Below are 26,542 nucleotides of genomic sequence, written 5' to 3'. Positions count from 1 at the left end.
GATCAATGAAGAGTTTCACTAGTCCACCACCTCGCAAAAGCTAATCTTCTCTCTGACAAACAGTGTGGATTTAGGCAATGTTGTTCTACTGCAGATATTTTAACAGTCGGCTCTGAATGCATATACCATGCACTGAATAAGGCAGGTTAAGCCAGGGTTGTAGCCCTTGATATATTCAAAGCCTTTGACAGAATCTGGTATGAAGGGCTGCTAATGAAAATTTAATCATACCGTATAACTGGACGAGTACTAAATATAATTAGATCCTTCCTAGATAATTATAATTTTATAATTCAGGTTGTCATTGATGGACGTACATCCTGACAGCATAACGTTAATGCGGGAGTCGATTCTTGAACCACTATTATTCCTGATATTCATTAACAACTTCTCTGGTATTATTGTGTCAAAGATGAGTATATTTGCTGATAATATAACCCTCTATAACATTCACGAGAGAAGAACAGACGTACACAAATCTAAGACAATCGCAAAATCCTTAGAAAATGATCTCCACACTGTAGTGGAATTGGTCCATAAATGAATGGTAACATTTAACGCTAGTAAGACTAAGCTGTTCTCCTTTAACAATTACAAGACGCCTCTCCAACCACCAATATCCATGACAAATAAAACCCTACCTGAGAATTCTTCCTTCAAACTCCTTGGCTTAACATTCACAGGAGATATGAACTGGAACAAATACATTGAGGACATTGCGAAGGCTGCTGCAAAGAAAATGGGTTCTCTCAGTTGTGTTAGAAGACTACTAATACCTGAGAGTATACCTCTACAAAGCCACTATTCACCCATGCATGAAGTACTGTTGCCACATCTGGGCTGGTGCAAAAAAGAATCTTCAATCTAATTGTTCCTACTTTGTCAACTAAGCTCCAATCCTTGTGCCATCCCCCCCAATGCTGCATCACTGTACCTGTTTTACAAATATTTTAATGGAATGTGCTCTGATAAACTCGTTGCACTTGTGCCCCTTGACGTACCTATCCCTTACAAACTTCCTTAGCTACAAAATTACCCGCCCCCCCCCTCACTGTTAGGTCCCTAAATGCCAAAAAACTTTCTACTGTAATAGTTTCTTGCCTTGAATAGCTAGACTTTGGAATTCCCTCTCTGCTACCTGCTTCCCTGACTGTACTGATATGCAGAAGTTTAAATGTAATGTAAACCAACATCTTGTTAATCTTTCCTAGGCATGGTCCCAAATATTAGCCCCCTTAAGTCCAAGTGGCGACATGCCTTGTTTGTGATGAACTTGAGTAAAAACAAAACAAAAACACATATAAAAAAAAAAACTTATCCAGATAAGTAGAAGAATAACTTATCTTGCTTTTGGTAACATTTATTTGTTTTTTCTGTTGTTTTTTTTTTTCTTTTTTTTTTTTTTTTTAACACTTTTACATTTTGTTGTCTATACTATAAAATGACCATCTCCTACTGTGTATTTTCTTAAAAATAAATTTATATCAACAATAGCAACATTAATTATGTTACAGTTAATACGTATTTAAAAATTTTTTTTTTTTTTTTTTTAGGAAAGAATGATTATTTACTGTTGAGGTGACCTTATCATTTAGTATTGCACTAAATGCAGAAAAAATAAACCAAAAAATAAAAGCGAAACTATTGTACGTGAAAATAATAGTCTGTAATAAGTGTTATCAATTACATGTATATTGAATTAAATGTGTAAAACTATTAATTAAGTACAATACACTAATTATAATGTCGTGTGGTGTGCAATTGTAAGAGTCATTCTTTTTTTTTTTTTTTTTTTTTTAACTTTCCACAAATCACCTGCATAGTTAGAATTATTACTGAATTTAGGAATAGATTGTTTTGGAGAATATCTTGGGTTCCATCTGTTGGCAATAATTTGTCAAGTCGATGAATCTTGTCTACTAGTATGACATATGGCCCTTCGTAGGATTACCTATAGCCCACTCATAAATATTTATGAATGCTCCATGGTAGGATCTACACATATAAACTAGTTCAGGCAACTCAGTAGGCAGGGGCCAATACCTTCTTCCTACTTTCAGCATGACTAGATATGATTAGTTTAACGGGTTGGAGTCATTCATCACCCCAGAGGGGGCATTCTTGAAGGGTACAATAATAGCCAGTTACTTGTAAGGAATGGACACCCAGAAGATTTTAATACTGATGGAGAATTTCATTAATCCTGGAAATCAATAAAGCAGTTGATGATTTGCAAGCTACCTTCTTGTCTTTTTATTTTGTTTTATTTATTTATTTTACTAGCAGGCTTCCTAGCATTGCTTGGTCGTAATTTTTTGATTAATGCAGATTTCATATTTATTATTATATTATATTGGACCCAATATATAGTAACGATTTAAAAAGTAAAAAAAAAAAAAATGACTTGTGTGCCACCACTGAGAATCGAAACTAAAATGTTTAGCTTACGATTTACTTTTTCCTTTGACTTTAATGCCTGAGCTATGAAGACATGTTTGCTGCAAGACTCAAATTTTAAACATGAACTAATAGCTATTACGTTATGCATGCATATTCGTAATACCGTCGTTCGACCGTCATCAGGCAAATTCCATTTTTATAATTTTCACACTTCTGCACCAATTTTCCTGGTTAAAACCCAAATATAAAGTTTTGCATGGGTCTGAATACTCTATATATTAAGTTTCATGTCTGTAGACCAAAAACTGACAGGAGTTTAGTAGGCAACATTTTTAGACAAAATATATATACGCATATATAGGTTTGTGTTTGCTATAACCTTTTTACACAAATATTATGCAAGTATAAATCATGTAGAATATCTGCATAAATAAACTAATAGGAATTAATTAAAATGAATGTTTAAAAGAATATGCAAATTAGCTACATCTTTTGCAAATGAATGCAATTCCCTGACATTTATATAACAAAGTTATATTTTCTTTTTAAATAAATGGAAAAAAGGAGTTTTAATATGAATATCAATACACAAAAAAACAAAAACGAATTTATAGGAGTATAGATTTATTTTAAAGATTTTTTTTTAAAAAGTTTATTTTTTTTATTATTTCTTTTAGGTGCTAAATTTGAAGAAACAAACAAAAACAAACAACCCAACCCTTCACATATTTAGTGTCATCTACTTTTTTATATATTTTTTTAAACAATTTTCAAATCGTAAACTGTGTTGGTCATTTCCGGAACTTACTTTAGATTCTCTATCAATATTTGGAACTAACTTCATCAGAACTGAAAGACTCTGGGTACCCGTTCTTTGCAAGTACTAATGGTCAAGAATGGAAAAGTCGAATTCCTTTAGATCCCCCCCCCCCGCCTCCATCCTTTCAAAGAAGGTAACTTCTGGGAGGATGGCCTCCTAGGACTGAATCAAACAATACCTCATTCAAACAAAAGCCAGACCCTAGAATCAGAATGTGCTGTAGAGTTGATGGGGTGGGGGTGGGGGTGGGAATGTTGAGATTGGCATTTTGTGTATTAGGATCACAGAACGTCTGTATGCAGCTGACTGGCCTTGAGATGGAGAAGACGAAGTTTCAGTTAAAAAGACAAACATCCTTACAATTTATATTAACTTTAAGAGTTTCATCAACGTAATAATACAGGTTGGTTCGGCCGGTATGTGTTAGAGAAAAAGAACTGAGTTTAGATATTTGGGTCTTGGTCTTGAATCTCATTTCTTGTCATTCATGATGAGAGACAAGGGGGCAAGCATGACATCTTGTTACATTGGCATCTCGACTGGTACTGTTTATATTAGACGCAAAAGAGCTTTGGACGGAAATGGCTAAAAGTCATGCATGTGCAAGGTATATGCTAGAGTGTTCTAATCGTCCGATGTATCACTATGTGTTTTGACATGTTTGCGTTATCCAACCGAACCACATACCAATCATTACATAGTTGATTACATGTTAGCCCAAAATAAAGTAGATTTTGTATAAAGATGACTTTCATAGAAACTACATATTTGTATTATTTGGATTCTTTGGACTACTGTTCTCATTTTGAGTGTCATTTTTACAATGTTTTAGTCCGTATAACCTTGGACCTTCTTCAGGCTGGACGGAATTTCAGACGGAACCGTTTATTTACTTCATGGGAGTAGCATGCTCTCATTCCATCAGCCATGACTGGGTGCAGGTCCTAAGTAATTTGCAATTCTATTTTTTGGTTACCCACACTGACAATTGAACCTTCAATCTTCAGGAGAATATCACTTTTACTATTGATTTTTCCAAATACTCTAATTACTGCACCACGGTTTCTTGCAGACAGTTCTAGTATGGATTTTGGGAGTCTTAAAAGTCCAAGTTCGACAAGATACACCTGAAGTTACATCATGTCTGTCAATTTTTAATCTACAGACTCGAAATTTGATATACAGGGTACTGAGATTTAGGAAAATGTATGTGGTCGGTTTTCGGCCAGAAATTTGGCTGTTAAGAGGTCAAAGTTCAAGGAATTGACCTTTGAGAACTCTACCAAACTCCTACGCCAATTTTTGGTTTAAACACTTGAAATTTTAGTTATAGGTTCCTTTGATATGGATCTAACTTAATAACTTGATTTAAGCCCAAAACAATAAACCTTAAGGGGTCATAATAGGGGTCAAAGTTTAAAAAAAATTGACTTTTTTTTTTTTGTTCAGCATACACTTCCAAACACCCGGGCAAGGCCGGGCACCCATGCTAATCTATACTCCTATAAATTCGTTTTTCTTTTGTGTGTATTGATATTCATATTAAAAACCCTCTTTTCTATTTATTTAAAAAGAAAATACAATTTTCTTATGTATGGGTTGTGGAAATGCATTCATTAGAAAAAGATGTAGCTAATTTGCATATTCTTTTAAACATTCATTTTAATTAATTCCCTATTAGTTTTTTCGGGTTTCTTATGGAATGATCATCTAGAGTTAACTGTTACGTGTAATTATATTCATGCAGATATTCTATATGATTTATACTTGCATAATACTTGTGTAAAATCTTTGCAGTAAACAAAAAATTCTTTCCATATATATTTATGTATACGCATATATTTTTATTTAATCTATTAGTCTATATATCTATCTATATATCTATAAAAGTGAACGTGTGTGTCTGTGTGTGTACATTTCCCTACACAATAACGCTGTCAATTTTTAGTCTACAGACTGGAAATTTGATATACAGGGTACTGAGATTTGGGAAAATCTATGTGATCGGTTTTCAGCCAGAAATTTGGCTGTTAAGGAGTCAAAGTTCAACGATTTGACCTTTGAGAACTCTACTAAACTCCTTTGCCAATTTTTGGTCTAAACACTTGAAATTTTAGATATAAGTTCCTTGGACATGGATCTAACTTAATAACTTGATTTGAGCCCAAAACAATAAATGTTATGGGGTCATAATAGGGGTCAAATTAAAAAAAATTTGACCGCTTTGGTCTCTACCAAATTACTCAGACAATTTTTGGTCTAAACATTTGAAATTTTGCATAAAGGGTATTCAGAGATAGGGCAAGCTTTTTTAATCGGTTTGGGTCAAAAATTTGAGTTACTAATATATAAATGTATGTATGTTTGCATGTTTGCCTAAAACTTTCGACAGAGGTGACGGATTTTCACAAGATCAGTATCGTTTTGATGCTCGACCCTTCAGATAACAAATACAGAAAAATTGGCTAAAAACATTCATTTCTTCACCCTTAACTGGGCATTTTTCTACAGGAAGGGGTCGCTTTTTTTGTTGATATTTTTCGAAAGTCATCCCTTCTTTTCGATTGTCTAGCCTTAATTTAAACCTATGTCACTTCCGGTTTGCCGGTGATCGTAACAGCAAAGACGTCATGTTTTTTCCCATTCTTTTCCTCCTTCGCGGTACGGGTTCGAGCCTGCCTTCCTACTACCACTTTTTTTTCTTTTGCTCCACACACACCTCCAAACACCCGGGCAACGCCGGGCACCCATGCTAGTATATATATATATATAACTACTTCATTTACTCACATAAAATTAATATACGAAAGTATAAATTTATGCGTAAACTTTAAGTATTTACTTCAAAAGTGCTCAATACGTAGGTAGAGCTAGTTAGTAATTTATAAAATATATATGGCGATTTAGCTACACTGAAGAATCCTAGAGTGGATAAAACGCGGAATATTAAGTGTATTTTATAAATTATTATATATATATATTCACACACACGTTAAAAGTATATATCTTTTACTAGGTCGGAAAACTATATGATTATCTTGACTAATACTAAATTAAAAAAAAATGTGTAAATGACATAAAGACTAAACATATACATGAAGTTATCTTATAGATAGATACCTCGAAAGCATGCCACAGAATTACCTGCTATATGTAACACAATGTAACTGTAATGTAAGTTAATATTATCATCATAAGTTTTGTACCATTTAAAAGAAGCTTAAAATAAACTAGTAATAATTAAAAAATCACCCCACCCCACATCCACACCTCTAAACACCCGGGCAACGCTGGGACCCTCCGCTATTTTTTTAAAAACATTCGAGTTATTAAAAGAAAAAAAAAGAATTTTCAACTACTTTAGTAAAAGAATGCCTTAACCCATTGTTCTAAGGGTCTCCTTTAGAACAGTGAGTTAAGATACTGAATTGCCAAAAACGTTGTTGCAACTTTTTTTTTTTATTCATTAAATTACTATTCCGCTGCATTCATTTTCTTTTTTTGTAAGGTTGAAGCTTATATATATTTTTTGTTATAAAACTGTCAACATAGTTAAAAAAAAAAAATCAAATTTTTTCTTTTGATTACTTGTAACTTTTTATCAAACAAAACATTCAATATTGTCGCATTTTGCATTTTTTGTTATTTATTTTATTTTTTATATTTTATTTTTTTTCCTTTTATTAAGCGATTAGCCTGGGTGCCTGGCGTTGCCCGGTTGTTTGGAGGTGTGTGTTGAGCAAAAAAAAAAATATGGTACTAGGCAGGCAGACAGGTTTGAACCTGTACCGCGAAGGAGGAAATGAACGTGAAAAAAAAAGTGACATCTTTGCTGTTGCGTCGATCGAAAAACAGAAAGTGATGAACGTCAAAATAAAGGCTAGTCAATCGAAAAGAATGGATGACTTCCGAAAATATCTGTGGAAAAACCGACGCCCCCCCTCCTTGTAGAAAACTGCCCCATTCAGGGTGAAGGAATCGAAGTTTTTGGCCAATTTTTCGATATTTGTTGTCCAAAAGTTTGAGGTTTAAAACGATACCGGTTTCGTCACATTCCGACGCGTCTATCAAAAGTTTTAGCCAGATATACAAACATACATACATACATTTAAACAGACAGGTGAGATTTATATTATAGATGGTTATAAAAGCCGTTAGCAATAGACAGAGGCTACTTAGCTAATTAGGGAATGCATAAAACTTAGGAACATACACTAGTTATACAATATAGAACTCCGAAAATGTGACAATGATACATCTTCATTCACACAGTTCTGAGGCAGCACATTCAGGATTGCAGAACACAATGCAAGAGGAGATTGTCAGTACATTTCTGAGCAAAAAACAGTGTGATTATGCAGAGGGTCTAATGTGAATGTATATTGTCACAGATTTGGTATGTTCAGCTATAGCGCAGGACAATATTTAAGCATTGTGGTGCAGCAAGAATCATGAAATAATCTGTAGGCAACAGATGCAACTGTCAGATGTTGGTGATTAGACAGCAGATCTAATTCAAGCAGATCATATACTCCAGAGGTAATAGGGTTACTGCAGGGAATATGTAGTGTATATCTGATGGCACAACGTTGTAGACACTCAAGAGAATCAGAGCACACTGCCAACTCCAGCGAATAATAGGGACTCGTATTCCAAATGGGTACGAATCATTGCCTTGTAAAGTCTAGTCAGCAAATACCATTCATGAGAAATTTGGTCATTCAGGATATGCAACACGTAAAGCTCCCTATTAACCCTGTTGGATACATAAGACAAGTGCTCATCAAACCTGAGATTACAAGATATTACTCCCAAATAGTTATGACATTTTGAGAATGGCACAAATATGTCTTGAAACCAAATCTCATGGATAGGGACAGGAGAGAGGAATCTAGAGGACAATAGTGCAACTGTTTTTGCAGAGCTGAATAGTATACCCCAGTCCCTTGCCCACTCAAATGCAAAAACAAGTAGTGACTGCAAGTATACTGACACTATGTAAGGGTTCTGGGTGTGATTCAGAAATTTGTATCATTGGCATAAAAGCTTGGAAATAGTCGTCATCACAGTTAAAATGAGATGTTGCCCTGTCCATTAATGTCAGCAGGTTGTTGATGAGGAGCAAAAGCAATAACACTTTCCTGTGGCATCCTGGCTGAGACAGAAAACTCATTTGATAAACAGCCAGCAATCAAAGTTCCCTGCAGCCGATCAGACAAATGGTGGCAGATTCAAGAAAAAAGCCTGCCTCTGATGCCAAATGAGGGTAGTTTCTGCTGCAATACCGAGTGAGAAACGGTTCCAATAAAGACAGCCAGCTTATTCCACAGCAGTGTGCAATTTTAGAAAACTGAATTGAGACGGATGGATGAGCTTATTTTATGTGAAGGCAGTCGTTCACAATGTGCTCCATGACCTTGCCCAGACAAGAGATCAGAGAAATTGGACGATAGCTAAATAACTTTGATCTATCACCTTTGTACTTGAATATACCTGTTCTTTGGCTGATATGGACATTATACAGACTTCTGTATTTTCTTTACTTTTAATTTCCTCCATGAGTGCAATTCTGAATAAGCACTAAAAAAAACTACTTAATTTACGTAATTTTTGGAATATGACATCTTTGTTTAGTGATGAGTATATACATCATAAAGATTTTTCTCTATTGTTTTTTTCTTTTTTAATAAATGCAATTTTAAATAAACGCCGCAAAATAATTACAAGTAAAAATAGAATTTATTGGATTAAAGAGTTTTATCATATGTTTTAATGTGGAAGAGCTGTGCAACCAATTCAGTATGACAAACTGACTTATTTCTTTTGGCTTAAATTAAAAGTTTGCAATGTTTAAACAGAAGGTCATTGTGGATTATTTAAAAGAAATACTAGCACATCTACTGGATCATTTTTCGTAATATTTGGAATTTGTACTAATTTTGGCATTACATGTAAGTACATAATGTTTTCACCTAAAATGCGTTGGTTTTAAAAGATTGCCAATATAAACAAGCACCTGTAAACGTTATTGTTAGTGACATTTTTTTTTTTTTTTCATTTTTTTTAACTAAATGCAGTTGGAAAATTAAAACCAACCAATTTATTTTGGTTTACCTTTCATATGTGACTTATTTGCCTTAAAAATAATTAATTGAAAATATTAACATGTGAAATAATAGAAAATTGATGTTTAAATAGCGCTGTTGATGTTGGAATTCAAAATTTAACGGTTTTAAATGACCAAGCAAGTGCAGAATTTTTTGATAGTGAATATATTTATTAAAATTAAATTTGAATTTTCGATTCTTAAAGGGTCTTCAGGAAAATCCAGACAATATATATAAATATGGGGGAACCAAGAAGAATTAAAGAAATTCTTTAAGCTCAACAATTGAGGTGGAACTTATGTATAGCAGGAAAAAGGAAAAAATAACAATATAAAGATACTAGAATCCCTGTGACCCGTTTGGTCAGTATATGTTATAGCTATCTATGGAACAGTGAGTATATTAATTATGCCTAAAATATGCGCGTTTGTGCATACAGCAATGAACACCACTTTTAACATGAGAAATTACATTGCTTAATATCTGGAAAACTAATTTGCGGAAAATTTAATTCTGATATTAGTTTTCAGCATATCTGAAAACCTTCAGAAGTTGTCATTTTAAGGGGAAATGTTAAGGTGGAAACCAAGTAAAAATTTACCAAAACTTCTACTTTTATATTTGATTTAAAAAACAAAGAAGTTATATTATATACAGTGTTGGTCATCCATACTTTAAAATTTGTCTGTCACTTCCGCTGAATGGCTTTATAAACAAAGAAGTACAACTCTTAACGAAAGCCGGTATGACATAAAGCACTTATCATAAATCAACGGCTTATAACTTTTGCCTATTGTTTGCAAAATCTTTAAAGTATTAATAAACATTTGCAAGTAATTTTAACGTCTTTAAACTGCCAATTATGATATCTAATGCAATAAAAGAGACTTAAAAATAGTTTAAATTGTAAAAAACTAAAGCAAATGCATAAGAAAAGTAATTGCTATTGCGTTTAGTTACGGTTACCGTGAAAAATAGGATTTAGTTGTTAAATGGTTTTAATTTCTTCATTTTTTTTTTTTTCTATAACTATGAGATGTCATTTTTATTGCCTTTGATTTTTTGTTATGTTCCATTAATAAGAAAAAAGTTAGATTTTATTATGTGTTGATAGTTAAGTAGTTTCTTTTATTAACATGGTATAATGACTGGGCAAGCTGATTGGAGTAATTAACGTTTTTAAACTGTCAATTACAGGATATATAAAAGACTTTAAAATGTAAACTTATTTTGTTTTTGTTTGAAAACGATCTTAACTTGCAATGAAAAATACAAAAAAAAAAAAAAGCAAAAGGCATTTACAGTTTTGTTTTTATTTGCATATTTTAAACGCGAAAAATAAACTTAGCACATGTTTAATCGCACAATCCAGCTTTTGCTCTCGTGGGGATACAAGTAAATATGATTTTTTTTTCTATTCTATTTTTGTAACACATAAAATTTACTTAGTATTTTAGTTTCAACATTCACTGGAAAATTATGAAAAAAAAATTGTGTATTTTATGATTTTAAATGAAAAAAAAAAGTAAAGCACTGAAGAGGAACGATTATTTACAAGATTCAAGATAGATTCAGTATATTCAGGTGTGTCTGTGATTGATTATCCTCACTTGATTTCATATATATAATTAAAAATTATTAATTGACAAATGTTTTATTGTTATGATAAAGTGCAGTGAATTAAGTATTATGGTATCCGTTCGATGCACAGTTAGGAATTAATATGCGTTAGTCACCACAATACCACATTACTCTATAAGTGTGACATAAAACACTTATCATAATTCAACCACTATAACTTTTGCCTGTTTTTAACACATTAAAAAGTATTGTTTGTATTAGCTCCAAAGTATTAATAAAAGTTTGCAACTAATTGTAACATTATTAAACTGCCAATTACAGAATCTAATGCAATAAAATGACTTAAAAATAGTTTAAATCGTAAAAAAACTAAAGCAAATACTTAGAAAAGTAACTGCTATTGCATTTGGTTACAGCTACAGTGAGAAATTAAAAGGATCTGAAATAGGATTTACTGGTTAAATGGTTTTAATTTCTTCCTTTTTTTTAACCAACTGGTTAACTATTAGATATCATATATATTGCCTTTGGTAACAGTTACTTATTGTACGATTTTTTGTTATGTTCCATTTATAAAAAAGTTAGATGATATGTGTTTATAGTTAAGTAGTTTCTTTTTATTAACTGTTTCAATGACTAGGCAGGCTGATCTGATATATACACAAGTAATTTTAACGTCTTTAAACTGTCAATTGCAGAATATATAAAAGACTTTAAAATAGTTTAAATCATAAACGTTTGTTTTGTTTTTGTTTGAAAACAATTCCAACTTGCAATGAAAAATGCAAATAAAATTTGTAAAATGCCGATGTGAAAAAAAAGCAAAAGGCATTTACAGTTTTGTTTTTATTTGCATATTTTAAACGTGAAAAAAAAAATGTCGTTTTTTTTTAAAAAGAAAGCTTTCATGGCTTTGATTTTATTTATTTATACATGCGCAGAATTTTTCAAACTCGAAGCTGTAAACTGGATAGATGGTTTTAACGCACAATTTGAGTTCCATATTATAATAAATAGATATGCTAATGCATATAAATTTAATTCTTCATTCAATATGGTGATTACATCAATTAAGGGTACGTGACGTCACATTTCTAATACGTTACCTAACACCTTCTCTCCTTTTCTGATGAGAAGCATTAGGCTTTGAAATATGTATAAAAAGCATATATATCTCTTAACCCCTAATTAATTTAATCTCCCTATTGTATGAAGGATTAAGTGTATATGCATTAGTATATATCTTTATATTGTCGTTTTTCTTTTGTCCTTCTGTGTGTATAATATATATGTATACGCACATTATCATTATAATTTACTTATTGTAAATATTAATTGTAAGTAATCTGTTTTGTATACCCTACTTCAGAAAGAAAAATCTGACGAATCAAGGCAAAGAGGAGATATATTTGGTTATTTTTTTTTTCTAATGTTACACTGTTGAACTAAAACCTTCATGTTTTTAGTATTATTTTTTAATAACATACACACCAAGTTATTTAAAAAAAAATAATCAATGCATAGTATCTGTTCAATCTGAAGATACCATAATCTTAGGCATTATTGTTCCTACCCTCCGTGCAGTCATTTTTTTTTTTTTTTGGGGGGGGGGTCTACAGATATTTTTGTTTCTACCCGGTGCCCCTTTTTAAAGAATGACTTGAAATAGCCTGTGATTTGCACTTATTTAACCAACTGTGGGGGATGCCCTTTTCTCTAGCCTGCAACCTCTCTCCCACAGAAGAGATGTTGCGAGCCTATCCTTGTTTTATCGTTATTTCCATGGCAGGTGCTCGTCTGAACTCCAATCTCTGGTCCCCCCTCGCCAATCTCTCACGAAAAACACCCGTCTAGCCTAATCCACTGTGAAAAATTTCCCCCGCTCTTTATCTGTGCCTAAATCAAAACGTGGATTCCATGAACAAAGCTTCTTTCTTAGAACTGCACACCTGTGGAACTCTGTTCCGTCTGCTTGCTTCCCACCTGACTACAACTTGGATGTCTTCGAGTCCAAAGTTAACAAATTCCTAATGAACCGCCCCCTTAAGTAAACACTTCATCAAATCTCCACACTAACGTAATGTACTTGCAATAATCCTTATCCCTGAGTGGCTTCCGGGCCTTGATAAGTGGTGACCATTGTGGAAAAAAAAAAATCCTCTCTATAAAGTCAAAGGTATCCATAAAAGGTTATTTTTATTGGAGGAGGGGGGTGGATTGGAAACAAAGATAAAAATTGCCTCGGTCTAGAAGGATTCTTGCCTCTGTCTTAGAACATACACTACACTTTGGTCCAATGCCAGAAAGAGTGTCTTCCCTGACGTTGTTTTGAATTATGTCCAAACTTAAATAATGCCATTTTCTTTCAAATAACCGCAATTGTCGCTTTTTCTCCTCTACTTTTTCTTTAAATCACATGTGCGCAATTTTGTATCTAGTCTTCAATCTGGTATTCTTATTCATGAAAAAAAAAAAAAAAAATTGAGATATTAACATGCATTTAAAAAATTTTTTTTTTTTTTTATCGAAAGAAATTTAGAAAGCATTGGAAAACCTGTAACCAAACTGTCGAAGATTATTTTGAGATGCCATTGCGGAATTTCTCAAAAAGTTAAAAATAGATGTATTCTTTTCTAGTTTTTATTTGTTTAAAACTATTTTGGCCTTCTTTTTTAAAATAAATTTTATTGAATAAAATACTGATTTATTTTATTTTTAGAAGACGCTTTGTTTACTAGTATTAAAATTGAGCATAAACAGATTCTGATGACGAAGCGTAAAGGTAGACATATCACCTGAAAAGGGCAGTAACTCTAATATTTTGTTAGATTTTGTAAACACAATTTGTTTTTCAGGTGGTACTGGTACAGCTTTTATTTTAACCAAACAAAACTGACTTTTCATTTGTTTTTTTTTTTCTTGACCGTTTATGTAAACAGTTGGAAGATGCCAAAGCCCTTATCAAATAAGAAGGCGAGAAAATTCGCCTATGGTTTTCTTTATTGGTAAATTACAGTAGGGTGATATGGACAAAGTACGAAACAAGGACCCCAGAAATCACGAGCATCGCAATCGACACTGGTTGACTGCCAGCGCACATATCATTTGTAAACAAATATACACAATATACAGTTGTTTTATTTGTTGATTTTTAATATTAAGGAAAGATTTAAAGAAAAGAGGTGGGAGATATATTTTTTATGTAGGGTGCGTTTTATTCTGAATGGGAGGGGCTTTCCTTTTTCATAAGATAACTTGTCGATAAACAAACATAGAGATGGTGTGTATCAAATAATTTCTTGTTTTAAAATGAGTCCATTCTGTACGATTATTCAATTTAATGTGTTTTTTTTCTTTTAGGCATTTAAGAAAATCATTAAATATTTGCTACATATAAATTCATTATGATCGGACTATTAGCCACTTTCTCATGTAGCTTTTGCACGTATTTGTAGCTGCATTCATCCATTATAAAATCTTATATTAATTCCTAGAAGCGTCACAATCCAAACTACATCTTAGTTATCAGAGGTAGCAAAACTTTTTCTCCTTAATTATTTTCTATTCTTACTCATTCGTAACCAGGAAGTTCTCTACGTGGTCTGGAAGTTTTGTTACTTCATCGTCCGTATTTGGGTCATCGATAGATACATTTGACATTAGCTTTTGTTTCCAGTTCATGAAATAACGAATGCTCCCTTCGAAAAGTTTGTTCATTCCTTTATGTCCGCTTGCTTTTTTCGGATTTAGAGAATATCAGTTTTCAGTATTTTTCGAACGGTTAAAAACAAAACGAGATGACATAAATCAAACAGTCATACTACATCGATTATAAGATTATTTACATCACAGAATTTCTTACGGGATGCTAACCAGATGTGCTATTGGTCATTTTCTTCGTTTTTTTTTTGTCCTCTTCCCTTACACAAAACTTACACACAGTTTCTTATGGGATATTTAAGGGACACACTATTTTCTTCTTTATCTTTTTCGTCTTCTTCAACATCTTTGTATTTTTCATCTTCGTCTTTTTTTATATTCTTTGCCGTCTTTTTCATTTTTTTCGCCATTCAGTCATTCTTCAATGCTCGTATGTAAATACAAATGCTGTTTTTTTTTTTTTATTTGTTTCTGTCATTTCCTTCTTTCTTCCTCCTCTCCTACGTAAAACTTATAGATAATTTCTTGCATTATTGATTGCATAAAGGGATTTTGCTTAAAAATTTCTTTTAAGTTTTCCAAATGGGACATGTTCTTAATTTAATAAAGGGCTTTTCTCATGTATCACTTCCGATTCACCAGTTAAATACTTCAAAATTCCTTTCAATTTTTCCGAAATGTACACGCATAATTTACTATCGGCAAGATTTTTGGATTGCCGCCATTGTTTGTGCAGGTTTTTACCTTCATCAACGAAGCCTGATTGGGCATATCAAGAAATCCCTCAAGATAACTTTATAATTAATAGATACATATACTGTTACAATTTATACATAGATAAACATACTAGCTCACATTTAGGCTCTTACCATTTTACACACGGGTACTTATGCAGAATACAGACCATGCTGAAATGCTAATGTTATTATTTATTGACCCAGTCTTAACATGGGAGGCATCTAACAATTAAGTAAATAATGCCCAACGTATACAGTATAAGTACAGTATGGCACAGTCCATATTTTGCATACTTACAAAACACATGTTGCAATATAACATCTACACCAACGCAGCAGACTTTACATCAATCATGGCTGCCATTCACCAACACTTGATGACTGTGACAAAAAGTTAGGGCAGCCAGTGCCCACAACTAACCGCCTCAAATACAGCAATAACTGACAGTTCCCACCAGAATCTATCTGTGCTATCAACTAACAGTAACCACCTAAAAAGATCACTATCCCCTAGTTATCACAGATAACGGTAATAACCGCCACTAGATGACAGTACCACTGCCAGACAATGCAAGACTGAAATCCAGATGCTTTCATTTTGACCAATACCACCAGTGCCTGCAATTTTCTTAAGCTGGGAATGACTACCACCTGCAGCCGCCGCTATCTACCTGTATTTTGTGTTAATATTTTTTAGCTGTCTATCAATAGTCTGTAATGTATGTGACTCACGATAATGCACTAGACAAGCAAAAGTTATTTCGTTTTTTGGGGAGTGGGAGGGGTAAATGTAGCTGTTGTGGGTTTGTGCTATATTTTCTCTGGGCAATGCCAGTACACGGGTCCTGCTAGTTCAGTATTAAAAAAAAAAATTATATATGTACAATTATGTATGTTTGGAGCACAATATTGCAAAAACTAAATCATACATTTAAGCACTAAACAAATAATAATTAAACAAACAAATTAAAAATAAACAATAATTTTACAAAATCAAAATGAACGATAAATTACCAAATATATAAACAGTTTAAATTTAAACATAATTTAAATACAAAAAATGCTAATGCAGAAATATTTTTTTAATCAAATTCATAGAAAAATCTGAATAATTTAATTAAAAATGGGTTTTTAAATTATAAGATTATTTCAGCATGATCTGTATTCTGCATAATTATCAAAAACTGATTAATTTTTCAAGTTTTATAAAACTAGTTGATACAGCAAACCTAAAACTATTTAGAAATGAATATATATACACCTAATGGGATAAACACTTTTTATGGAAATATGTTTGCCTTTCTTTGCTAAATACTTTTGAAATAGTTTCAAAAAATATTATTATACAAAGCAAAAGAAACTTCCTGATAGAAATAAGCTTGGAACATTATTTTTTATACATACACACAAAAAGTTTTAACAGAATTTAATGAATTTAAAAGAAAGAAATTAACGTAACATAAAATTATGATCAAGACTAAAATTTAAAAGTTTATTAATCCACCTCCGCCGTATTGAAAACTAGAGATATCTCCAAAATATATTTATGATACTTTATGAAAAAAAAAATTATTATTAAGAGAATAGATTGAAAAATTATTTAACAAATTTTAAAATTAAAAAAAAATGATATAAATTAAAATTTGTAACTTTCTATCAAGAAAAAGGGTTGTAAAAAACAATTATTTGAAAACTGGTGCATTTTTAACCCAATATTGAAGTAGCATATAAATGAATAATTAAATACATTTTTCAAAAATATTAAACTTCACAGTATTTTCCTGCCAAAAAATACTTTTTTTAATTGCATGTGTTCAAATATGAAATAATTCTTTATCTTTTGGAACAGAAAATATTGTGATTTTTGGACCAGTTTTATAAATCCTTCAGCAATTTCTTTAAGAATTAAACCAGAAAATGACCGTCCTTCATAGTAGTTGTCTATCACTTAACACTGTGGCCATGGTACCTTATTCTGTGATGTCAGCAGATCACATGACTTTAATGGAAAACCTGCTTTATGTTGGTGGCTTAGAGCATGCTATCAAAACACATAAAATGCCCCCTCCCCTTCTTTTCTTGCTGTTCTGTACTCTTTCTTATTTTTAGTCTGTTTTTATCCCTTCTTTGCCTCCTCCTCCCATGAACTTTGTAAGTTTAAAAGTAATTTGACCCACTCATTACTTTAGCCTTTTTTCCTCTTACATGAGTCTATCTTTTTTTCTTGTCTGTTTTCCCTTCCCTTTATCTCTTATGTCTATGTAAAGATTAAAAAAATATCTTCACTCGATCCTCAGAAAATCTGATGATGATAAAGATAAAATATTACAAAAATCTCACCATATATAAGTGAATTTGATGATATGTCTTGTGGTTTTATTCACGTTTTATTATATACGATTTGCGTTTGTTTAAAATCTTGTCCTCATTGTAGGAAAACTATGAATCTGAATGCACATTCCACTATTAGCTGATTAATATGGATTAGCTTTGAATTATTTCCCCATCACTTGACATACTTTGGATAGCTTAACCTCCTCTATCCATTGCTTCATGACTTTTCATAGGAAATAGACAGTATCAGCAAATTCGGTCTCCCTGTTGAAATAGTTTCATTTCTATATGACTTTTTTTTTTTTTTTTAAATAAATATTTTTATTTACTTTTATGATTTTTTTTGTCCCAAATATTCACTTCACCCAATTACGTTCCACAATTAAATTTTTTTTTTTTTAAATAAATATTTTTATTTACTTTTATGATTTTTTTTTGTCCCAAATATTCACTTCACCGAATTACGTTCCACAATTAAATTTTTTTTTTTTAAATAAATATTTTTATTTACTTTTATGATTTTTTTTTGTCCCAAATATTCACTTCACCCAATTACGTTCCACAATTAAATTTTTTTTTTTTTAAATAAATATTTTTATTTACTTTTATGATTTTTTTTTTGTCCCAAATATTCACTTCACCCAATTACGTTCCACAATTAAATTTTTTTTTTTTTTATTCACATTCACCCCTAACAATGCATATCGCCACTTGGATGTAAGAGGCTACTATTTGAGACCATGCCTAGGAAAGATTAACAAGATGCTGGTTTACATTACATTTAAATTTCTGCATACCAGTACAATCAGGGAAGCAGGTAGCAAAAAGGGAATACCAAAGTCTAGCTGTTAAAGGGAAGAAACTGTTAGAGTAGAAAGCTTTCTGGCATTTAGGGACCTCAATAGTGAAGGGCTAAGATTTTGTTTCTAAGAGGGTTTGTTGAAGTTATGTACGTTCAGGGGGCACAAATTTGTGTCATTTCATTTTCGCACAAGTTTTTGATAAAAAATATTGTTTTTGAATATAATAAACAGGGATATTCATAATATTTTTTCTTTTTTCCAATAAATGTTTATTTACATTTTTTTTGCAAATGTTTACGTTTCTTTTTTTTTTTTTCAAATATTACAGATATAATTTTTGGAACTGTAAGTAGACATTCATTCATTCATTTCTGTGAAAATGCGTCTGTAAATATATTCAAAACAGTTATATTGGATAAATTCATAAAAGTAAAGAAACATATTTGACAAATTTGTTGAAAAATATTCATATAATACGTTTACTATTCATTTTTTTTTTTTTTTTTTAAATGTGTCTGTAAATAGATATTTTTAACAAATATATACAAATAAACATATTTGGGAAAAAAATATGTGAAAAATTAATAAAAGTAAATAAACATATTTATTTTAAAAATATGTTTACGAATATGCTTATTTATATTTAAAGATTATGTTGAAATGAAACAAACAGGAAATCATGTCAGTATATTTTGGCGGGGACACCAAATTGGTTAACACTGTCTATTTCCTATGAGATGTCTCAAAGCAATGGCTCTAGTAGCTTAATATAAGTGATTACCAGCTTTTCATAGATATATTTCCTGTCTTTTTCGATTTGTAAAAACAACTGAAGATACTTTTTTGTTGAATACTAGAATACTCTGTTTATCAAAAATGATTGGGAAAAATGTTAGAATTTTTTTTTTTTTAACAAATAAATTAAGCATTGAAAAAATAGGCAAACTTTTTACATTAAAGTTTTATTCACAATTCACATTAAAACAACAAACTATTTCTGTCTTACTCTTCAAAATTAATTTTATCACAATGGACACTTGTCATTTTATATCAAGCAAAAAAATTTTGACTTTTTATAAATATTTATTTTACTCGGTTTGAAAAAAAAAAAAAAAGTTATTGCCATTGTCGCGACTTGGCCACTAACAACAACAACAACAACAACAACAGCACAACAGACGACCAGCCACTGACAGCCTCCGCCGAAATCAGCAGTAGCAAGTAACCAACAACAACAGCACAACAGACGACCAGCCACTGACAGCCTCCGCCGAAATCAGCAGTAGCAAGTAATATCAGCAGCCGTCACGTGATTCCAGAGCCCCGTTTTAGAAAAGAAATTTAAAAAAGACATCTTTTCTACAAAAAAAACAAAACAACAAACTTTAATTTCCTAGAAAAACTTTGTGAAATACAAACAACGAACTCCTTCAGCATCGACTGTTTGTAAAGAACACATCCGAGAATTAATATTAACTGTTGTTTAGAAACAACTTCCGGCCCGCTCCCGGTGACTAGCAGTCCCCTGAATATTACGGCGATATTTTTCACCGCTCGGCAGCTTGGTCTCGGCAAAGCTCTGCACTTGCTCACGGTCCCCTCACCGTTCGACGCTCGCGCAATTACTGTGACTCCAGTCTCTTCACTGTAGCAGTCCAGTCCACCACCACTGCTGTGGCTCCGGTCTCCACGCCGTAGAAGTCCACCACCACTGCTGTGGCTCCGGTCTCCACGCCGTAGGTGGCTCCGGTCTCCACGCCGTAGGTGGCTCCGGTCTCCACGCCGTAGAAGTCCACCTCATCACTACGACTCCGGTCTCCATGTCGTCCGCACCTCTCATACACTGACACCTTTCTCAGTGACTGTCTGATCCGAGCGCCCGTCCGTACCTGATGAATACTGAACCCTCAGTGTTGCCAATTCGTCCGTCCGTACCTCTCATACACTGACACCTTTCTCAGTGACTGTCCGATCCGAGCGCCCGTCCGTACCTGATGAACAATGAACCCTCAGTGTTGCCAATTCGTCCGTCCATTCCTCTCATAACCTGAGGCCTACACATCAGTACGGTCCCAGTCGGACCCAAGTCGACCAATCACCCGCACCAGTTACCACGCCGACTTCTCCGACGTCATCCCAGCATTCCAGCTCACGGCGAACCGACAAGCATCCCCCTGACGGAATACACCGGCGACGGACCCCGGACCAACGTCGCCCAGTGAAAAAATTCGCATTTACCACCCTTTTGTCTGCCTAAATAAAAGGCGAAACTTCGTCTTTAAACTAAACTACCCACGTTTGTCATTCTTCTTTGTTCTGTTGTTTTCTTCCTTGTCCTTGTGTCTGATGTCTATTTAGTTGCACGGTCAGTTGGCTAACCACCTTCAGGCTTCACTGCAACAAGTGGTGACCCCGACGTGATCTACAGACACAGGCTTGGAAAAACAGTCAGGCAGAGAAGATGGCAGAAAGCACAGAGCCGGAGATTAACCTTTCTGCCCCGCTGATCCAGTAACCACCTTCAGGCCTCACTGCAACACCATCCTCCCTCTCATGCAGCAATTAATTGATGAATAACAAAGGGATATGCAAGTTATTTTTTATTTTTTTTTTAGCAGAAATTAAGTAGCTATTAATATAAATACTTAACTCCTTAAAGATGCCACTAAGGTAATTGTCAAAAACTTGAGGTGCTTATCCAGTTTACAACTCAATCTCTGAGAACTCTGCATCATTGGCATCTTGCGACAGGTTATGTAAGCATCCGGAAGATGCTGAAGCTATTAGCCAATCAGCTGTTAGAAGATAATTTTCAATGAAAGTGTGAATTTCATTAAATCAAGAATTAAAAAAATTTTTTTTTTAAATCAAAAATTACTTTCAACATGCTATCTTGGCATGAAATCCTCCTTTTTCCCCATCTTAAGAATGGCTTTCCAAATAGAAAACTATTCTTAACATGAGGAAGGAAGGGACACCGCGTTTTGAATTATCTGCCAATCTTTGCTTCAGTATCTTTCAGCTGCTTGCTTAACTTGCCAGAAGATGCCAATGTGAAGTTGTTGGAGATTGGGTTGTAAACTAGATAAGCACCAAAACATGTGGTAATTCTACAGATCAGAAAAAAAATTGGGAGGGGAAGGAGTTAGTCTGCTGGATGTGGAAGTGTTTAGAATAATACCTGATGAGATATCATTAAAGTGCCCCACCCCCATATCACTGAACAGCAATAAAACAAAGACTTTGACCACTTAACAGCCAAATTTCTCGCCGAAAACCGATTACAAAGATTTTCCCAAATCTCAATACCCTGTATATCAAATTTTGAGTCTGTAGACTAAAAATTGACAGAGTTATTGCGTAGGGAACTGTACACACAGACAGACAAACACTTTCACTTTTATATATATATGTATACATAAATATGTATGGAAACAATTTTGTGTTTGCTGTAACCTTTTTACGCAAATATTATGCAAATCAAGTATAATATCTGCATGAATATAATTACACGTAATAGTTAACTAAAGATGATCATCCCATGAGAAAACCGAAAAAAACTATTACGGAATTAAAATAAATGTTTAAAAGAATATGCAAATTAGCTAGATCTTTGGTAGTGAATTCAATTCCACGACCCATATATAAGAAAATTGTATTTTCTTTTTAAATAAATAGAGAAGAGAGTTTTTAATATGAATATCAATACACACACAAAAAAACACAAATTTATAGGAGTGTATATATATATATATATATATACACACACACACACAGCATAATCACACTAACACACCGGTTCCTGTTGAATTTGGCGCATACTAAAATGGGTGATCATTTGGAAATAGCTGTATGTGCTTTCCACTTATCTTCGCATTGTTTCGAGTTATCCTAAACAAACTTCTCTTTGCTACTGGAATCAGGTAGTACCGACTTAGGAAAGATGTGGATAGGGATTGCGCAACCCTTGCTTCATAATGATATGTGCAGGGGATATCAATTGTCTCTTGAGACAAAACAGAGGCCATTAATATATATATATATATATATATATATATATATATATATCTTCAATTGCTATTGAAGCTCCAACTATGCAACACAATGTTGCATACTTGTCTGTTTTACGAAAACTTTAATGGAATGTGCTCTGATAAACTCATAGCACTTGTGCTTCCTTGGCATGCATACTCCTTATAAGCAACAAAATCCCTCCCCTTCACTGTTGAGGTCTCTAGATGCCAGAAAACCTTCTACTCTAATAGGCCCTGTCGGTGGGGCATTAGAATACGCTGACTGCCCCCCTGCAGACAGTAAAAGTCCCTCAGTGGGGATCCTGGATATGACCTTAAACTATATCCAGTGGTGAGGCCCCAGCTTGTGGGCTTTGAGGAGTGTGGAGCCACCCTTTAATTACCATTGCTCCCAGGTCCACTCTGACCCGGAGTGGTAGTACCTGTTAGGGTCCCAACTATGGGTTAAATAGAGACGTGAAAACAACAAATATATTCTATTAAAAAAATTTTTTCTTCAAAATCTTTGGATTCGACATTAAATAACCCGAAAAGGGTTGATATGCCGTAAAACAAAAACAACCAACCAACCAAATCTACTCTAATAATTGAAATTTCCTCAGTTTCCTGCTTTCCTGACTGTACTAACTTTAAATATAATGTGAACAGACATCTCATTGCTTAACTCCCCACAGTTCTCTGTTAGATAGAATCCCAAAGTGGCATCCAAGTGGCAATATGTCCTGTCTGGTGTAAAAAGAGTACCCCCCCCCTCCTCCCAAATACCAATTTATTTTTTCCCCTTATTTTTTGTAAAGTTGAATTACTTAGCTTATCGTTTGGTCATTACATCAATGAAATAAAATTATTTAAAAATAATAAAATACTAGCAGTTCCGCCCGGCTTTGCTCGGGCCCTATGTAGTGTTCATAATTTTATCTGTTTTGTTTATATTAAAAAGTGTGAATATGTACGATAATGCCTTTCTATTCAATAGGCTTCCTTAATTTTTTTAACTTTGACCCCTTAACATTGTTTTGGGCTCAAATTAAATTGAAATGTTTGACCAATGTCCAAGTAACCTACATCTAAAATTTCAAGTGTTTAAACACAAAATTGGCAGAGGAGTTTGGTAGAGTCTGAAAAGGTCAATTCTGTAAACTTTGACCTCTTGCCAGCCAAATTTTTGCCTCAAACTGATACAAAAGCTTGCTGCATGTCTGAATACTCTTTATGTAAAATTTCAAATGTTTAGACCCAAAATTGGCTTAATAGTTTGATAGATAGACTGTAAAGGTAAAATCTTTTGAACTTTGACCTCTTGGAAGCCAAATTTTCAGCAAAAAAAAAAACGACTAGAAAGCTTGCCATATATTTGAATACACTTTATGTAAAATTTCAAATGTTTAGACCAAAAATTGGCTGAGTAATTTGAGACCGCAGTGGTCATTTTTTAAAAACTTTGACCCCAATTATGACCCCTTAACTTTTTTGTTTTGGGCTCAAATCAAATAATAAAGTTAGATCCATATCCAAGTAACCTATATCTAAAATTTCAAGTGTTTAGACCCAAAATAGGCGGAGGAGTTTAGTAGAGTTCTCAAAGGTCAAATCGTTGAACTTTGACCCCTTAACAGCCAAATTTCTGTCCGAAAACCGATCAAAATGATTTTCACAAATTTCAATACCCGTTATGTCAAATTTCGAGTCTGTAGACTGAAAATTGAGTTATTTGAAAGGGAAATGTTCACAGACAGACATTTTCACTTTTAAAGATATATAGATTTAAAATGTTAGATTTACACAGTTGTGTTTGAACATGAATTTTCACAGACAATATTTTATCTGACAGTGTTATTATGAAGATAAATTTAAGAATTACCTTGAAATTAGTCAAGTGAAACAACCTATTTTCAAGGAATTCATTTTTGTTTTTTCCACGAAATACGTTTTCTGTTTGCTTTCCATCAGCACAAATGAATCATAATACGCAATTTTTGCTAATAAATTTTCATTCTCACCAGAAATGACATACATCATTGATTTTTCTATACTTTATCGTTAATTTAAAAAAAAATTAGAGAGAACTTTGGAATTGCTCTAAATTGTTTTCTTTAGGTGGTGAAATCTAATCTTATCTAATAATTTATAAAACTCGCTATGTTTGTCTGTCTTCATTTTTTCAAATTGCATCTCACACACACACACACACACACACACACTTACTTTCACTTTTATGGATATACATATATACATATACATTTATAGAGAAATAAAAAGGAACAAACCGTATTATGTGTTCATCAACGTTTCGTCTTTATTTCGAAACTTCCTCACATTTATATGCTGTTCAGTTCATTTTTAGCTATTTCTTATCTAAGTGATGATACCTCAAATGGTAATGACTCTGGCTGGAGTGCTGTAAGTTTTAATTTCTGTTTCAATTCTAGCTGTTGACAACCCAGTCATATTTATTTTACTTTTGAAATTACTACTATATATTGGGTACGAGATAATATGTAATAATTGATAGTGAATTGACTCTATGATGATATGTACAAAATCTGCATAAATTAAAATATCGTATTTTACAACTGAGCAATGCCAGACACCCCCTGCTAATTTTTTATCTATCTATCTATCTATCTATCTATCTATCTATATAAGCAAAATATGTGTATACGTTTGTATGTCTGCCAAAAACTTTCCACACACGCGATGGATCCTCACGAGATCGGTATCATTTTAAAGTTGGAGGTCTTGGACGACATTAATTCCTTTAATAATTTAATGAAAACATTAATTCCTTCAGCTTCAACTCAGCGGTTTTGTTCAAGGAGGGGGTCGCTTTTTTTGCCGACATTATAGCAAGTCATCATCTCCTTTCGACTGACTATGCTTAAATTCAAAGCTCACCAGTTGCATGATAGAGCCATCGGCTAAGACATTACATTTCTTTTTTTTTTATACCTCCTTCAGGTTCGAGTCACCCTGCCTACTACCGCTTTTTTTTTTCTTTTTTAAACGCCTCTCTACATCCAAACTGCCTACTGAGGTTTCGACCCTCTCCTACTACCACTTTTTTATCCCCCCCCCCCGAGTTCCTTACTACACCTCCATACACCGGGCAACGCCATGTACTCCTGCTAGTTTTTAAATAAAAGCGATGTATAACATCACAATTAAAGTAATTTATTCATAGACCTATTTGTTTAATGAAAAACTTAGTGATTGTTTAAAACAAAAATGAAAGTAAAAATATCCCCAGACAATGTCTAGAAAATGCAACTAGTAATAAATAATATGAGTGGGCGTTCCAAAAGTAAAGGATTGCAAATTGCATTCATGACCTGAAAGTTTCAAGCAACCCCTGTCATAAGAAGCATAGATACATCATTGAATGCATAAGAAGCAGAGATACATCATTGAATTCTTCCATGTAAAAAAAAAAAATTGCATGGATCAATATTTACCATTGTTATCAGCACAGTTAGGAGATGGATTCGTTGTTTTCAGAGTGGCAACTGAGATGTAACAAAGTGCGCTCTGGGATTTCCATGCATAACCACCAACCCCAACAAAGTACATTGAGAATGGTGTTTACTATGTAGAAAAAATAAACTTTTTTGGCACAAAAGTCACTCGTTTTAATGGTAATACTCCCATCTTCGTAGCTCTTCAACTTTTTTTTTTTTTTTTAGTTAAATAGGATGTATTACTTTTGGAATGACCTTCATATATATATATATATATATATATATATATATATATATATATGAATATTTGTAAGAGCAGCTCCACCAGTTAATGTATCCTCTAACAAAGTGAATTTTTTTTTTTTTTGGAATATTTAAATTCCCACCTAGGCAATGTTAGGTACTGTTGCTATTCAATAGATAATTAAGCAGAATTTGGCCACCGATTTTGTGTTTTATTCAAGTGTATTGGCCTAATTACGTATTTTATGTTAGCAGGTGAATGTTCAACTTTTGTGTGTTTGTATCTCACCTGTAACATGCATTCTTTTGATCATCAATTAATAAAATTATCTTTTGAGTTTGTATTTTTCGTAGATAAGACATTTATT

At 33.0% G+C, this 26,542-nt stretch overlaps 1 protein-coding gene across 3 annotated transcripts in view; it reads left to right on the top strand.

The window, feature by feature from the left end:
- Positions 1 to 26,542, top strand: part of LOC145292056 (malignant fibrous histiocytoma-amplified sequence 1 homolog) — a 70,781-nt gene that overhangs the window by 6,772 nt on the left and 37,467 nt on the right. The window contains exon 2 of one of the 3 annotated variants that reach the window (XM_080138100.1): positions 18,771 to 18,787. The exons of the other annotated variants lie outside the window; for them this stretch is intronic. The gene's annotated coding sequence lies outside the window, so the exon portion shown is untranslated. The remainder of the gene's footprint in view (positions 1 to 18,770; positions 18,788 to 26,542) is intronic. 3 annotated transcript variants of the gene reach the window in all.

Source organism: Euprymna scolopes, chromosome 13 (assembly GCF_053919585.1).
Source record: "Euprymna scolopes isolate OS-2025 chromosome 13, ASM5391958v1, whole genome shotgun sequence".
NCBI classification, from domain to species: Eukaryota; Metazoa; Mollusca; class Cephalopoda; order Sepiida; family Sepiolidae; genus Euprymna; species Euprymna scolopes.
This window is presented reverse-complemented; position numbering and strand designations above follow the sequence as displayed.